The sequence below is a fragment of the Manis javanica genome, chromosome 14, assembly GCF_040802235.1.
Source record: "Manis javanica isolate MJ-LG chromosome 14, MJ_LKY, whole genome shotgun sequence".
NCBI lineage: Eukaryota > Metazoa > Chordata > Mammalia > Pholidota > Manidae > Manis > Manis javanica.
In genome coordinates, this window is record NC_133169.1 from 11,153,918 (window position 1) to 11,171,877 (window position 17,960).

Genomic DNA, 17,960 nt, shown 5'->3' on the forward strand with positions numbered 1-17,960 from the left:
TATGAGAGCCCCTGATTTAAAGCACGTTGCACACAGCAGGTAGTCAATAGTTTCTTTTTCTATTTAAATAACAGCAATCCTTTACACCCAATGACTTGTGCATGAAATGAGCTAGGGATTTCAGCTTGGTTGCTCGATTTTAGCTAGACAAGGTCTATACTGCAGTCCAAAACATCACATAATTTGCCTCAAAGATGTCATCTTCCAGGAAGCACACTGACGAGAGGGTGGGCAGAGAGCATGGTGCATTGTTTTATGAAATGTTTCCTCCTAGGAGGAGACCTGAAATATCATTTTCGTTTCAGGAAGAAACCAAGTACTCTCAAATACCCAAAGAGGCGGCCTGTGGTTGGGCTGGAGTCTTGACTAAATGCTGCCATCCTGTGGGCAGAAGCGAGACACAGCGCGTGACTACCTGGCCATCCAATCAGTACCGACTGGGCATTCACGACACACCAAGCCCCAGACTGTATCCAGGCAGGTACAAAGGTGTAGATGTGGAAGCCCCCTGCCCTGAGGAGCTTGCAACAGGCCACTGAGTAAGACAGGACTGTAAACAGGTAAGAATGTACCCAGGGCGGGAGCCCCCGAGCGGGATGCTCACTTCAAGTGCCTGAGAAGATATTTAAATACACAATCTGTCCCCTAAGGGCAGCAGAGAATTTGCAGAACTATTAATACATTTTCACAGAACAACAAATACACAGATTTTTTTAAATGAGAAACTAAAAATTATGAGTGACTAAAAAAATGCTATTCAAAGGCTCAGTTTCTAATTATAGTCTCCTACTGGAGAAAACATGGAACGGATTCATTTCTCTTGACATAACAGACACTCTGTGAGAGCGCCCATTGATAAAATGGTGCTCTCATTTGAATCTGTTCAAGCCACATGATTTAAAATTCTGGGAGGTTATTTCATTTTAACACAAAATACCATTCTTTGAGCAAATGCAATTAAATTAAATTCTATGTATATCTAATTGTCTTCCAGATCAGTAAAAAAAAATCCTTATCTAGCTACCAAACCGAGAAATGGTTTAAAAGAATAATGAGCCATGTCAAAAAAAATTGGAAAGGATCTTGAAGGCACTCCCAATGGCCAACTTGAGAAAAATGAGGGCATTAGGATAAATAATGAATTGTAACCCACTTAATAAAATAGGAAACATGAATCTACACGGTTGTAAGTAAATTAAATAGAAAGTTTGATGAAGAATAGCACATTTACATAGTTTTAAAATGCTATCCCAGAGGATGTAAACTGATACAGTATAGAAAATAGTATGGAGATTCCTCAAACAATTGAAACTAGAATCACATGTAAATTGATACAGTACAGAAAATAGTATGGAGATTTCTCAAACAATTGAAACTAGAACCACTGTATGATCCAGCAATCCCATTTCTGAGTATCCACCCAAAGGAAACAAAATCAGTATCTTAAAGAGTATCTGTACTCCCATGTTGGTTGCAGCATTACTCACAATAGCCAAGACACGGAAACAGCCTAAGTGTCAACAAAAGAGTAGATAAAGAAAATGTGGTGTGTGTGTGTGTATCGAGTGGAATATTATCTAGCCTTAAAAAAAAAGAAAGTCCTGTCATTTGTGACAATGTGGGTGAATCTAGAGGATATCACGCTCAGTGAATAAGCCAGAGAAAGAAAAATAAGGTGTGCTCTCACTTACATGTGAAATCTAAAACAGCAGACTCACAGAAGCAGAGAGCAGATTGGTTGTTACCAGGGGCTGGCGGGAGGCTGGCATGGTGCCAAGATGTCGGTCAAAGGGCACAAAGTTTCAGTTACACAGGATGAATAAATTCTGGAGATCAAAAGTACAGCATGGTGACTATAGTTAATAATCCTGTTTTCAAGTAAATTATATACTTGAAATTTGCTACCAGAGTAAATTGTGTCCTCCACACACCCACACAAAATAATAACTATGTGAGGCAATGGATGTGTTAATTAGCTCGATTGTGGTAACCATTTCATAATGTGTAACTGTATCAAAATTTATACCTATATTAAGCTATATCACACTGTACACCTTAAATATGTACCATTTTGATTTGTCAGTTATTCCTCAGTAGGGAGGTGGGAAAGAAATGAGGAAGACAATGATAAACAACAAAATAAAATAAAATACTACCCCACAAAATATGAATTACAAGCAGGAAAAAGTAACTATGGTGAAAGATCCTGGCAGACGGCACCTAAATCAAGGGACGGAAGTACATATTATCAATAATGCGACACTTACATTGGAAGCACAGCACCACTTCCGCCACACATATCCCAAATCTAATCATGAAGAAACAGATAAAGTCAAAGTGAGGAACATTGTACAAAATTAACCTGTAATCTTCAAAAAAGGTCAAGGTCATGAAAGTCAAGGAAAGCCTGAGGAACTGTTCCAGACTGAAGGAAAGTCAAGAAATCGAAGAACTAAATGCAAATTGTAACTCTGAGCTGGATTCTTCTGCTGTAAAGATTATTATAGGACAAACTGTAAAGATTATTATAGGACAAAACTCAAACGGGGTCTGAAGGTTAGATGTAGTCATGTACAAGTGTTAATTTCCAGATATTGATGGCTACGTGGTGGTTTTGTAGGAGAATATCCTTGTTTGTAGGACAAAAAAAGCACTAAATACTGGATTAAAATTAAATTAGCTTAAAGGAAAAGTAAAATTAAAAAAAAGAAAGTACTTTTTAAAAAAAGAGCATCAATTCTGGTTCCTTGGGTTGTAATCAGTCTCTGAGAGTAGTTAGGGGACCTTGGATAAATTACTGAACTTCTCTGCGCCTTCATTTTCATATCCGTACATTGGTAGTATAATAATACCTACCCCGTGGGGTTATTGTTAAGGGTTAAATGTGAACAATAAGAGTTACATGTAAATAGTGTAACATAATTTATAAAAGGAATCATTTAATTTATTATCCAAACTGAGATTTTTTTTCAGAGTAAAAAAGGGTGTCAACTGCTGATTCCTCAAAGAGACCATCAAAATAATCTGTTTGGCAGTGAGGTCAAGTTTATTGCTTAATGCAGCAAGGGAGGCCACTACCCTGACAAACCACTACCTTAGTGGTGTCATAGGTGGGACAGTCAGAAGGTCTGGAGCATCTGGCTTAAACTGGACCTTTCAATACAGGGGCTGTGGAGGATGGCTGATATTAACCAAGTCATGATACAATAGTTTAGGATTGGTGGGCACAGGGAGGAGAGGGTTTGGAAGGGGGCCTAGAGGGGTAAACAAGTGTTTGATAAACTGTCCAGTGATCTACTGCTGTGAGAAGGTGGGTGTTACCCTGGTGAAGGCTAGTGGAATAGTCTATATTCCAATAAATGGACTTTTTAGATGTTCCTGAAACAAACAACAAAGCTATTTGCAACCTCATCTTCCTGGGCATGAGTTCCTTGGAGTTCAAGTCATGCTAATGCAGTCTTGATTCTTAATTCTATTAAGCTGTGTGGCTGTAGTTGGTGTCTATTTGCAGAGGACACTAACCAGACATGATTTAGGGACAAAAGGCATAAACCAGGATATGTGGTTACCCTACCTACCACTAGACAGATACCAAATCCCTATAGTATAGGAATTATTATCCTCATTTGGCAAATAAGGAAACTGAGGTTTGTGGCCATTAGGAAGGGCAGCTCACTGAGCCTTGGCAGACCAAGGAAAGCTTCCTAGAGGAGGTTTGGGTCAAGTCAAGTTCTGAATCATTAGCAAGAGCTCACCAGGAGACAAAGGGAAGAGAGGAGAGATGGGGGCAGGGGTACGAAGAAGTGCACCCAGCGGTAGGAGCCCAGGCCTCCTGGGGGAACTGCAAGCACCTCAGCCCGGGGAGAGCAGGAGTGGGAGGAGAAAGGAGCCCTGAGGTGCCTTGCTCTGGAGTTCGGGCTCTATTCCAAAGATGGTGTGGAGTCACTAGAGGGTCGTAAGCAGGAGTGACATGCTTAGATAAGCATTTAGGAAGTTAAACTTAGCTGTGGTTGTGGGAAGATTGATTGGAGAGAGCAACAGTTGAGAGGCTGCTTCAGTAAGTTAGGAGAGAAATAAGGAGAACTTGAGTTAAATTAGAATCAGTGAGAGTGGGAAAGAAGTGGGCAGATGGAAGACAAGGAAGCCAAATCAACAGGACTTAGCATTTTGAGTGGTAGGTCCTAAGGGGCCAAGGAAAGGAAGAAGGGAATTTTATTCGTATTGCAATTGACATAGTGAGTGTCATCCTATCTGTGTTTCATTCTTTTAAAAAACTGTCATTCAGTAACATTTTTTGATTTTCTTCATAGAGAACTGACATTTCTTTTAGCTATTCCTATATATAACTATTACTGTTTTGCTGTTAAAAATGGTATCTTAAAGCCTCAATTCTCCTTCCCAAGCTGATGGGCTGAAAGGTAGCTATTAGCAAAATGACCTGTTTTATAATTGGGCCAAATGCCCAGCCACTTTGGGATGCCAGGATTTAAAGAAAGAACCACACCACTCAGGGCAGCAGCTAAGTAGCCAAATAGCAAAAGGCGGCTTCGCCGGCTCCGTTCCTCAAACACAGCAGGACCACGCCCCAGCCAAGCAGCGGTGCCAGAGCGATCATCCGCTGCAGGGGGAGCCGTGATCACAACCTCCAAGGTAGGTGAGAAAATCTGCCAACACCTGGAAAAGAACAGACCCCTGAAAGATTTCTCTCCAGGAAGCCGCGTGCTATTTGTTGAAATGCAGCTTATCATTAGCAGCAGGCAGAGGAAGGCCTTGGCTTATACAGAGTTCCAAACCCATAGGGAAACACATAGCCCCTGGATGTCTAAAACTGCACATTTTCACATCCGACTAACTGGGCTTTCTTTTTTTTTTTTTCTTGCTATTATTTACTTGGGAACTAAGGAAGTCATCTACTGAATTTGCATAGAAGTGATTAAGCATTGCACAAGCACTGTTTGAGCAATTAGGTGTCTAAGTTCTAACAGATAAAGCAGTTTTTCAGAAACAGTTCAGAATGCTATGTGGGTAATAAGCAACATTTTTATCTAGCCCTTTTTCGTTTTCAAAGCCTTTTCCCACCTATTGCCCTTGATCATCACAACCACCCTATCAAGTAAGCAAGAAGGATATTATTATCTTAGTTTTACAGATTTGGAAACTGAAACTGTGGCCATTACTTTGCCGGGAGGGTCATAGAGCTGACACTCAGGAGAGCCAGGATTCAAAGCCTTGCTCTGAGGCCCCCACACCCTTGGCATCGCCACACTGCCCTTTACCTTTGCCTGTCAAGGTATCTATTCTCGGCTACTCAAGTTCTCTTGCCAGCTTGAAAATTGAATACAAATATTTGCTGGGCTAGAGGAGAAGAAATAAACCAAAGACAAGTGTAACTACAGTTTTCCTGCTGAGTGTTTTGCCCCACTTAACTATAAAGTCATGGGAAAGCTTATGGTAAAAGGGATTCTCCAGATAATTAACCCACCACCAGAGCCATGAGCATGAGAGAAGTTTTCCTCACTTGGCATTTGGATCAATAATATTCACTGAGCAGGGACCTTCAGCTGGTCTCCCTAAAGCCATGTACAACTGCCCAGTTTGGGGCTAATCCTCTCTAGGTTAACAGGCCATATTCCACTGAAGAGCGTCCATCTTGGGCTGGGAAGACCCTTATATAAAGTATGTTTTATTTTATTAAATATGCCATTAGACAGATGGAGTCTTCCTGTAATAACGATTTTACTTCCAGTAGAATATAAACTAAAGGGTTCTTTCTGGAATAAAATGCACTGGAGAATATTTGGTCCCAGCAGCCAATTTGGTTTTAATTTTTTTCCAAAAATTTGAACATTTTCTATGAAGAATTGTGTTTTTTAATCATTGAGACATGAAGAGAAATTGGATACCAAGAACACAGTAACTACTGACTTTAACCTACACTGGCTAAATACAAGAGCGTGATAAGAGAATCATTTGAATGGTGCACTGGAACCATTCCCACTAGGTGTGAATCACTAGGTGAGATTAGGTGAGCATCACTTCAGATCTAGAATAGGCAATAGCTATCATGATGTCTCCCATGTTTTGGTGTTTTATTTTTTCCTGAAAAGTGTGGGTGTTTTTCACATTAAAAAATAGTTTGCTTGTAGATCAGCATCTTCCTTATCAATTTTTTTCCCTGAAAATTTAAAGAGTGACCTAACTGTAGGCTTAGGGCTTCCGTTTTTACAAATGTTTGTTCTGCTTCTTGAAAAAGAAAAAATAAGTTATGTTTTTTTCAAAAAGGATATGTTTGGTTGGTTGGTTGAATAGTTAGACATCAGGAGTGGCTTTTAGTTTTTGAGACCATTGTCTAAGTTATTCTGGAAACTTAAGCTTATGTTCATTAAGAAACCTCAAGTTAAACTGCAAAATACAATCACCTAAATCTCTAAATGTTTTAATAATGTGCTTTGTCTAAAGGACCTTTTAGAAACTGTTGTTGCAAAGAAAGCTTTATCTCAAGGTCAGCATTTCTTTCAGTTTCATTTCCATTTTGCTCTGTTTCTATTCAAAAATATTGTATTGGCTGCTCACCTCTGGCGCAGGCCCACACTCCCTCCTTGAGGGTGTACTTTGCTTTATTAAACTACCCTTTGCTTCTACCTGTTCAACGTGCTCATGAATTCTTTCTCAATCAGAGTCAAGAGCCCTCCCACAGGCTGAGATCTCACCTAGCAAACAGAAATCTCCTGGACAGGATTGCCCAACAACATTTTGGCAACCAAAAAGGGACTCTTAACCTGGCACCCACTAATGATCTAGGTAAGGAGGAATTTTATGCTACTTTAAGGTGCTCCTTGTCTTTTTCTTGAATCCTTGGTTGTTTTCTTCTGCTTCCTGGGTGGCCACAGGCTGATCTTTTAAAAACCACTAGGGCAGTCACCACCTACAGTAAGTCTCCCATGTGAGGATAAGTTGGTCATGGAAGGGGTTAGATTAGTTCAGGTCATCTGCCAACCTCAAGACTATGTCAGTGCATCAAGGTAACTGTGAAGCAAAACCATCTACCCCACCCCACAACACCTCCTCCCTGTAGGTTGTAGTCTCAGCTTCCACGGATCCGTTTCCTCCCTTAGTGGTGCTCCCTGGCGCCTCCTCCTTGACTCAGTCTACCACCTCTTCCTCTCAGTTCCATGTCTACCCGCCAGCCTGCACACCTGCTTCTCTTGGCTCTTTGTCCACATCTGGACTCCCACCTTCCACGCCCTTGTTCTCTGCATTTCACACCTATCACCTTTGCCTCTGGGACAGGTGATCTGTTGGGTCTATTTATGCCAGCAGGGTTACCTGGGATTTATACGTTTTTTGGGGGTACTTAGGAGTCAGCCAAGAATGAGACCTTGGCCTCTGGGTTAATCTTACAACCTACCTAATTTCCTAGTTTGACGTCACTACGTTGAGACACTTCGTTTCCCCTTGGAGCCACTGAAAGTGAGGTGATCAGGATGCTCAGTCAAGGGGGGTCTACCCTGGACTTCAGGACCTGACCCCCCCTTTTCCCCCACTCCCGTTCCTGGGGCCACAGCTGGGGATGGAGTTGAGCCAAAGGGGCACCTATATAGGCTCAGATGGGCCACAGGATCTCCTGTGCACACCGGGTATAGGCTCAGGTGTGAAGGGTACCACATATGACCAGTGTCTACAGGTACCTCTGGATTTCTGGGGACACCTGGACAACCTCTAGCCGCTTGGGGATCAGGGAAGCCTGGTGGTAGTGGGAAACTCCTTTCTCCTTTCAGGTCCTGACTTAGTCATGGGTGACACCTCCTTCATCTGACTCCCCACTAGGGAGCATCCTCAAAAATCAGGAAGTCTTTAGACTCCCTGCAATGGAAGAAATCAATCTTCTGCAATACAGCCTGGTCCCTAAATGACACCCTAAACTACTTACTCTTAGGGTGTATTCATAAAAACTGAGAGACTTTTAAATTAGATAGATAAAAAAGAAAGAAGCTGATTTCCTTCTGTAACACTGCTTGGCCTCAATAAGAGCTGCCACGCAGAGAAAATGGCCCCAAAACAGGACTCTTAATTGCAACACCATTAGCAATTGGATATTAGTAACTAGAAATTTTTTTTGTATGTTTCTCTGTCTATGTATGTGTCCATATATGTTATCTCTGGTTGGTATTGCTAAAAATTAACTGTTTTAAAGACAAGCGCTTATAAAAAAAATTGGACATTCCAAAACTTCCAGAAATTCTGATAGAAAACATTCAGCATTAATGCTAATTTAAGTTCAGTGAAAATAGACATGTCTTTATGGCTATTAGCATTAAAATGAAAAATTTTTTTCTGCCTAGGTTTGCTTAAAGTCATTTAAGTTGATGTTATCTGTTAAATCTTTCAAAAAAAAAAGACTTGGGTGAATAGCTGACTTTCATGTTTAATGAAGCCTTTGAGGGTAATCTAGCATGGTTGTTAAGGACAAGTGAACCAAATAGGTATAGTAGGTAAACTTAACAGTAATTATATGTTAGGTTTGTATACCTAAAGATAGCTTGAAAACCTTTTTGGTAACCTGAAACCTTTTTGCTAAGTAATGAGTCAAGTTAATGAATTAGATCATTTCCAAATAAGATAAAATAATGAAACATTAATTACTGAATATAGGCTTGTCCACTTATGGCTTCCTTATTACAAAGAAACTAAAAGTACGTTTGGGTCTATCAGAAAACATATTTTGTGCTTATTGAAAGATAAAGATTATACTATGAAGAGCACGTTTCTAGAAATTATAAAAAGTGATTATAAATTTACCAATCCAAAGAATGCTGGTGTAAGAGTTTACAACTGCTTATTTCTTAGTTTTCACTGAAAACTAAGGTTTCTAAGGGTTTTAAGTTCTAATTAAGACTACTAGAAATAATAAGGAAAACATCTTTGCATATAAGAAAAACAAGATGTGTGTTTTACTAAGAGAAGGTATGAGGAATGGAAATGTATTTTTACTGAGGGAAAAGAAGGTAATTTGTCCTAAAGTACAGATGGTTATTTAAAGAAGGAAAACTCTGAATATAAAAAGAAAGTTGTAGAAGGTTTGTGGAAAAGGAATTTAATGCAGTCATGCTATGTGAGACGGAAGTAAATGAGTCTTGATATCAAGTACACAACAAGATTAAAATTTTGTTTCTGTTAAAAGGACAAAGTTTTCTTGAACTATCAGTCTGTTCTTAGTATTAAGAGATTGTGAAAGGTTTTTCTAATTGTTTTATCAGAATAATTTCTTGTGCTTCATGTTGTCTGAATCAGGTCTTTGAGTTCTTAAGAAAACAAACTCTTAATATTAAAAGAGCTAAGTTTCGCTAACAACTATGTAACCTACTATATATTTGCCTTTAAAACCTTTTATTGTCACTTTGGTTAAATGTGTAAGTATTGTTTTGTGGTGACAAATGGTCCTATTTGGGCAAATGCCTTAAAACTTTTTGGTAATTTTGACAATGTCCCAAAATCAAATTCTAAATAAAGTCCTTTTACTTCTAGTTGACTGAGATTTTCCAGAGGGTTCCCTGGAACATGTCAGAGGATTTTCTCCTCATAAAGAACTATTTAGTTAATTCAGCTCATTGATTTGATATGTAAAATTATCTGGGAAGCACTGTCAAATGATTGATGCTAACTAAACTTTAGATTATCGAACTGTTACATGTTATTGAAACAACCAACCAGATTTCCTTGTCAATTGTCTTATGATGAACTCTCATCAGATTTTTAAATCTTTTGTCATTTATAGATAGTTCATTGTTTTACTCCAGAATTAGTAGAAAAACTGGATTCAAGCAAAACAGGAATTAATTACCCAAGAGTGAGTAACCTGAGCAGGATGATTTTAATTTCTATGAATTTTTGTTTCAAACGTTTCTGATCCTTTTCAAAAAATGTTAGAACCAAGTCACCAGAGCCAGCCCACACTCAGAGGGAAAGGATTATGCAAGATCATGAATGCCAGAGGTGGGGAGCATCAGGAACCAGGTCAGAAGCTTTCTCTGGCCACTGGAATAGCCTGAAAGGCTTCATGGAGGAGGAACTTGAGAGGTACAGCTTGAAAGGATAAGAATTGAGCAGAATGAGAGAATAGTAGAGGGAAATACAGAAGGGAAGCACAGAAATAAAGAAGATACAGAGTAGAAAAGCAGAAAAGCATATTCAGAAAGGGACTAGGCCATAGAGCATATTGTTGGAAAATGTGAACTTCTCTTGGGAGTAATAAGGTCAGAAGGGTGGGTCAGGGGCTGATTGTCAAGGATAAGGAATTTTGTCTATTCTCTGCAAAGGTTAGCCATGCTTATTCATCAGTATCCTCACCGAAAACTTAAGTCTCTGTTGGCATGACATTTTAATGATTTACTGATGGCTCAGAGGTGATCATGTCTAAAGAAAAATATTACATCATAATACATAATTCACAAAGTAGATAATATGTTCATAGAAAATTAAAAGTCTACTCTCATCATATTGTTTTGATTTCATTTTGTGTGAGCAAATGTTCACTGTCCCATAAGAAGCCTAAAGGTTTTAGAAATACTTTTACAGTGAGTTATTTGATTCCAATGCTATCAACTAAATAAATATTTCATACCCATATGTATTCAGTACCAGTGTTGAGAGTGGAACAAACAAATTTTGAAACCAGGAAGAGAATTTTAGTGTCAATTGGATCTAGTTTTTTGAATGTTTCAAGAAAGAGGATGTGATAAAATGTGCAGAATACCTGCTAACAGGTGGAGTAAGGCAAGGACCCTGAAAGGCCTACTGAATATAACAACATGGAGATGGTCAACAAGAGCAGTTTTAGTGAAGTGGTATGAATAGAAGCTAGCCTGGAAGGGTTGAAGAACTAATAGGACTTGCATCCTGGCAGTATGGAAGACAAATTATAATGAAAAACAAAAGAAAGCCAAAACACCCTCCTGCTAAAAAAAACTTCCAAAAATACTGAATAAAATCTTGCTTAAAATGCATAGCTGAGCAGACAAGAAAGTAAGGGAATTCTTTCAAGGCCAAAATAAATCAAAAGCACAAGTTTAAAAGGTGAACAAGCTCTGAATCCAGCAACCTTCCTATGGGCATCTGATGATCCCCAGTAACCTAGAACTTTCCTTCTAGCATCCATGTTATGAAATAGATGGCAAAGCCTAGTGCCCTTACAAACTGGAGAGTTGGTTTTAAAACCCTCCATAAAGCCAGTACCCCCAAAGAGCTATAATCTCAGTTGCAAAAGAAAAAAAAAGACTAAAATGAAACATTTGCATCATAAAGGGAGAAGGATGTAGCTTTGAATGGAGGTAAAATCTCCCCTGAATAATTTTTAAGCCTCAAGTTGGCCCTCACAAAGTGTTGTTGCTCAAATTCATGCTACCTGCTTGGTCCAAAAACCTCCAGGGCAGGAATTTAGTTTAAAGTGGCCCCAAGTTTGGAGCGTCCCTGATGTGGTCAGCAGAAGGAAAGCAAATTCTTCCCAAAGTAATATACCCTTAAATAGGCCTCAAAGACAGTTGGCACAAATGTGAGGTCATCATGAAAATTACAGAATATATAAGAAAACAAGACACCATACCAGAGAGTCAGCAGAAAAGCCAACAGCTAAACCAGATTCACAAAGACCTCAGTACTGAAATGACCATATAAATAAAAACAAATATATAACAGATTTTTTAAAAGACTTATACAAGCGTGAATAAGGAACAGATGGCTAGAAAAGTGACCTTGAAATGAAAAAGTACCAAACTGAACTTCTCAAAGTAAAGAATTGATTAAATAAAAATTTTTTAAATATGAAAAGTGTGAAATTAATGACCTTAAATGCTTACAATTAGATAAGTGGAGAGGATAAAAAGAATGAGCTACATGTCTAACTTAAGAAATTAGAAAAAGAATAACAGAATAGACATAAGGAAAGTAGCAGGAAGAAAATAATAACAAGTAGGGAAAGTCATGAAAGTGACAACAGAGGATCGACAAAGCCACAAGTGATTGTTTGAAAACTGACAAATTCCTGGCAAAATTAATTAAGTTTAAAGTGGAGAGACAGAGGTAGAGAGAGGCAAAGCAATATTGCCTTTCATGTCATAGTATTGGAAGTCATACAGCATGAGTTCTGCCAAATTTTATTCATTAGAAGCAAGACACTAAGGCAACCCATATTCTCCCTTTGTGGGAAGATTGTCAAAGAATTTACAGAAATGATTTAAAACGACTACTTGCTATATTACACTTTCTAACCTAAAACAGAAGACCAAAATAAATAAATAAATAAAATGTATATAGACTAGAAAGGAAGAGGCAATCTATTATCATTCATAGGACAGATTCTTTACATGGAAAATAGAAAGACAAATTAGTAGAATTAAAAACAAAGCTGAATGTAAGATAGATACACAAAACCAATTGCACTATTACATACCATTAACAGATGGTTAGAAAATGGACTTTTAGAAAGATACCATTAGGAACTGCAACAATTAATATAAGATACAGTGAAACCTACTCACATATATAAGTGTCTCCTGCTTAATGTCAATCCAGTCCTAAAAATCAGGCATTCTGCACAAAAAAACTTATCAGGGTCTTTTCTCCCATTAAATTAAAATGAAAGAATTATAATAAATTTCAAACTAAACTTCTTAATCAATTCCCTAAAATTAAACTATGCACAGTACTCCCAGGAGAGGAAGGCCACAAACTAGCAAGAAGGGACGTTCTCCCAGCTGACATGTGCCAACTACCCACAACTGTCTCTATCGCCATGAAAAGGCAGAATAATTTGATACAGACCAGATTAACCCAGACAGTCTCCCCTGAAAAGGAACCTGGGGAGATAGACCTAACCAATATTCCTGAAAAAGAGTTTAAAATTAAGGTCATAACCATGCTGATGGACTTGCAGAGAAATATGCAAGAGCTAAGGAGGGAGGATATAGAAATAAACTCTGGAAGCATTTAAGAGCAGAATGGATGAGATGCAAGAGGGCATTAGTGGATTAGAAACCAGAGAACAGGAACACATAGAAGCTGATACAGAGAGAGATAAAAGGATCTCCAGGAATGAAACAACATTAAGAGAACTCTGTGACCACTCCAAAAGGAACAATATCCGCATTATGGGGGTACCAGAAGAAGAAGAAGAGAGAAAAAGGGATAGAAAATGTATTTGAAGAAATAGTTGCTGAAAATTTCCCCAGACTGGGGGAGGAAATAGTCACTCAGACCACAGAAGTACACAGAACTCCCAACAGAAGGGACCCAAAGAGGACAACACCAAGACACATAATAATTAAACTAAGCATAGTAAAAACCTATAAGTAACAAATAATCATATTAGGTCATAAAATGCTAAAAACTTAAGTATTTAATATAATCATTAACAAAAAGTTGTTTTGCATGCAGTAGCAGGACTTCTTGTGAAATGAGCAATACCGCTAGAAGCATCCCCTTTGTTGGCGTTGGGCTTCTCAAAACATCTAACTCTGATATTCTACCAATGATCCTGACATTCTTCCTATTATATTTGGAAGGTAATCTGAGAATTCTCTCACACATTGTTTTGTAAAAACTTTTTATTTGGGTTAGGGGGACATAATTATACATTTTTACTATACAAACACTGGCCAAGAGAATGTATTGAAAGATATATTTCTTGTATGGGATTAAGTATTTAAAAACAAGAAGCATTCTGCCAGGAAAATGGTGACCAAGAAACTCCCTGTACGGTGCACCTGAGCTGATGGTGGGATTGTACTGCATCACCCTGTTAAACTCATCATGACCATATGACTTGTTTTAGCCAATGAAAGAGTAGAAGTGACACACCTTCACAGGCAGAAGCGAAGGAGTCAGTAGATAGATGTATTTCCATGTTCTTTCACTCTGCCACACAACTGGCAGTGTTCTATAGTAGCTTCCTATTCAGCCTGAGTTCCAAAGTGAGGACAATTCAAATACAGAACAAGGTCCCCAAATCACGACAGACATATAGTGTAAATAAGAAATAAACTTGTTTGGTTGTTTTATTACCACAGCACAAAAAGCCTTTCCTGATACAGGCACCTAGGAATAGATCAACATAAGTGCAGTACCTACATACAGAAGATCATAACACTTTATTAAGTGATATTAAAAAAAGAACTAAGTAAAAAGAAATGTCATATCAAAAGATAGAAAGGCTTGTATCATACATTTTTTCCCAAATAACTCATAGATTCAACATTATTCCAATCAAAATCCTGAATGGGTTTTCCATAATTTAGACCAATCTATTCTAAAATACACGTAGAAGAGCAAAGAGCCAGGAAGAACCAATATATTCTCTAAAAAGTACACACTCAGCAACTACACTCTTGAGCATTTATCCCAGAGAAATTGAAACTTTTACATTCACACAAAATATGTATGCAAATGTTTGTAGAAGCTTTATTCATAATAACCCCAAACTGGAACAATCCAGATGTCCTTCAGTGTGTGCATGGTTAAGCAATGTGTAGCCTATCCATACCATGGACTACTACTACCACGAATAAAAAAGATCAGGCTACTTGATACACACAACTTGGATGGATCTCAAGGGAATTATGCTAAGTGAAAAAAAGCCAATCTCAAAAGGCTACCTACTGTATTATTTCATTTATATAACTTCCTTTAAATAAAGGTATAGAGATAGAAAGCAGATTAGTGGTTGCAAACAATTAGGGCTGAGGAGAGGGAGAAAGCAGGTCTGGCCACAGAGGGCTAGCATGAGGGCACCTTGCAGTGGTGGAACAATTCTGCATCTTGATGGTGGTAGTGGTTACACAAATCTACGCATGTCATAAAACTATGACATGAAACACATGCATAGACCTATACACACATGCACATATACAGATATAAACATGTAAAACTGGTGAAATCTAAATAAGCTCTGTGGATTTCACCGATGTAAATTTCCTGGTGTTGACAGCAAATAACAAATTTTAAAGAAAGAAAAGTATTACAAAACCTATGTTCTGTTCGCAATGAAAATTTGTTAGAAGTTAATTTAAACTCTCCATAGATTTCAGAATTAAAGAATGTGTTTTTAAAATAATTCATGAGTCAAAGAAGGAACCAAAATGAAAAATTAAATACATTTTACAGCTATTGATAATGGAAACAGTATATATCAAAACTTGTGGGATATGAAAAGTAGTGCTTCAAAGGAAGTTTATTGCCTTAGAGGCTTTTTGTAAAATGGGGTTAAGGGCTGAAAATTAATGAACTAAGCACATAACTTAAGAATTAGAAAACAACAGAATAAATTTTTAAAAAGTAGAAAAAAGGAGACAATAATTACAAGAACAGAAATAGAAATAGAAAATGAAATAGAAAACCAAGATGTAACAGAGAGAATCAACAGGCCAGAAGTTGGTTCTTTAAAAAAGCAATAAATTAACCAAACCCCTGCAATGATTTACCTAAGAAAAAGAGAACAGAAGGAAAAGATAAATAATTTATCAGTCAGTTTTCACTGTAATATGCTGTGGTAATTAACAAAATCCCAGATTTCAGTGTTTATTCTTTGCTTAATTCCACCTGTTGACTACAGGTCCACTGCTTGACTCTCCTCTACATGTCTTCATTCTGAGATCCCCAATTAAGGACATGATATTCTCATGAAAGAGGGAAGAGAGCAAGAGATTTAATGGAATACCACAAAATATGTCATTGTCACCTTGTCAGTTGGGTGGGTACGCATATTCCTCACACAAGCAGCATTTCAAATCACATGGCAATAGGTGGGAATGTATAATCCTCTTGCAAGAAAAGGAACAAATACTTGGGGAATGATAATATAGTCTACCACATGTAATATTATAAAGTAAAAAGGAGGAATAACTACACACACAGCAGAGATTAAGATAAAAGAATGCCACCAAAAACTTTGTGACAATAAATTAAGTCTTAGACAAATGGAAAAATGTATAAAAAAACACATTACTTATTAAACTGGTTCAGCCAGAAATAAGATACCTGAATTATTAAATAAGAATTTGAAATAAGATATCCTAAGTATTAAAGAAATGAAAGCAGTATTTAAAAATTTTCCCACAAAGAAAATACCTATCCCTGGCCATTTTATATGGTAATTCTACTGAAAGTTGAAGAGAAAGGTCATTTTAGTTTTATTCAAATTCCTCTAGAGGATATATAAATAGAAGGAATACTCCTCATATAATCCTATGAATCTTGAAACCCAAATAGATGAACACGTAATGAAAAAGGAAAAAGCAGAGGCCCATGTTGTTCATTAACACAAATGCAAAAATCCTATACAGAATATAAACTGAGCACAATAGCATATAAACTTGATATTTTATGGTTATTTATCCTAAGAATCCAAGGATAATTTAATATTAGAAAATCTATAAATATAAGTCTTTGTATTAATATATTAAAGGGAGAGAAAAATATGATCATCTCAATAGATAAACAAAAATCTTTGATTTAATTCAATATATTTTCAAGATAAAACTGTTTTGGTGAACTATGAATAAAAGGAACCTTCTTTAATCTGACAGAGGGGATTTACAAAAGCCTACCAAAATATTATTGTAAATTTATTTACCAAAAAAACCCTACAAAAATAATCCTCAATTTTCACTACAAAAATCAAGATCAAGTCAAGAGTGCCCAAGTCAAGAATATCAAGAACATATTATCATTTCTTTTAACATTGTACTAGAGGTCCTAACCAGTATAATACTTTAAGAAAAATAAAAGGCAGTAAGGCTGGATATGAGCAGGGAAAATACTGGCATCTTTGTTAACATGGGAAATCCAAAAGAATCAATAAACAACTTATTAGAAGACCCAATAGACAAATTATTAGAAAAAATAATAGACAAAACTATTTGACTCAAAGACAGCAAGGTGGCTGGATACAATATCAATATACAAAAGCCCAATTTATTTCTACACCAGCAATGATTACAAAGCATAATTTAAAAGGATAATTTACAATAGCAGCAAAACTACAAAGTATCCAGGAATAAACCCAACAAAAGATGTGCAAGATGTGAACACAGAAAATAATAAATCTTTACTGAAGGGCATTAATAAAGATCTAATAAAAAGAAAGCTGTCCTTTGTTCATGAATTATAAGACTCAGAATCATAAAGATGTCAATTCTCTCCAAATTGGTCTATATATTCAATGCAATGCCAAACCCCAACAAGGTGTGTGTATGTGTGTGTGTGCGTGTGTGTGTGCACACACGTGCACATGCAACTTCAGAAGCTTGTTCTAAAATACATATGGAAAAACAAGGGACCAAGAACAGCCAAGACAGATGAAGAAGAAAAACAGGGAAGATTTTCCCTACTTTTCATACCAAGACTTTTTGTAAAGCTATGGTAATTAAATAGTGTGTTGTTGGTACAAATTGTCCAGTAGAACAGAAGAGACAGCTCAGACATAACCCATACATAAATGGAAGTAGACATGACCAAGTTGGCATGGCAGATCAGTGGAAAGGTGGGGCTAATCAACAAACATAACTGGAAAAAAGAATTCATTTGTATGTAAAAAGTAAAATTGGATCCCTACTTACACCATAAACAAAAGTAAATTCCAGAAAGAATAAAGATTTAAATGTCAAAAACAAAACTAAGTATTGTTAGAGGAAAGAGTAAGTTAATATATATTAGGGTAGGAAAAAACATAATAAATAATAAATATTTATGAATTTAAAGTTAAGAACATCTACTTATCAAAATAGAAAGTGAAAAGGCAAGCCAAGTATGAGAGAAGAAATGTGCAATAAACTGACAAAGAATTAATGTTTAGAGTATATCAAAAATTTGACAAGCCATTAAAAATGAGCAAAAGACATGAAGTATTATAAAAATGAGCCAGGAATGGCCTCTATATATTGGCCCTTGGCTTGTTTATTTCTTCACAGCAG